The sequence below is a fragment of the Heloderma suspectum genome, chromosome 2 (assembly GCF_057233095.1).
Source record: "Heloderma suspectum isolate Gila_16-S chromosome 2, 16-S_ref, whole genome shotgun sequence".
NCBI classification, from domain to species: Eukaryota; Metazoa; Chordata; class Lepidosauria; order Squamata; family Helodermatidae; genus Heloderma; species Heloderma suspectum.
The window spans coordinates 152,966,584-152,967,352 of NC_139459.1; positions in this window are offsets into that span (position 1 = coordinate 152,966,584).

Below are 769 nucleotides of genomic sequence, written 5' to 3' on the forward strand. Positions count from 1 at the left end.
GAAGCTGGGGCAGACCATGCTGAGGGGGAGGGAAGAGAGATAGCCGGTTTCCAAAGTTGATTAGGCAATAATATTATTAATATAGTTTTCTTTCAGTTGTATTCTGCTGCCCCCTGCTGTCTCTCTGTCTCTCTTATAGGTGTGCACCAACCACAAGATCCGAAAGAACCCCTATTCAATGGTTCTGAAAATGGCCTGATTCTGTTCAGACTGATTCAGAGGCCATGTGCATTGACTTGGGTACTGAACCGAAGTTGAGATTTTAAAAGTGAGGCTTTGTGCCTCCCAGGGCCAGCATCAAGGGTAGGCACGGTTAGGCGCCTGCTGAGGGCCCATACCCCAGCAGGGGCCAACTGACAAGAGCCCCTTGGATTTCCTCTTCGCCATCGCAACCTGCTTGTTCACCTGCCTCTTGCTCTGGCCCAGAGAATGGTGGTGGTGAGAAGGTGGAGTGGTAGAATGTCTCTGCCTGGCAAGCAAAAAAGTGGCAGCAATGATGAGAAAGAGGATGAGAAGCAATAGCAACTGGTGACAATGGCAGTGAGAAGGCAGACTCACTGAGGGGGAGGGGCTGTTGAGGGTGTCTTGCCCAAGGGCCTTCCAAAAGCTGGAGCCAGCCCAGTGCATCCCGTGGATGATCATGGGAAATACAACAGTGGCTAAAACATTTGCTTTTTTGTCAGAAGTGGATTATATTTCTGGGCATAGCAACTCCTTGTGAGGGGATTAGTTTTGCCAACATTCAGAAAAATAGGTGCAGCGTTTTTTG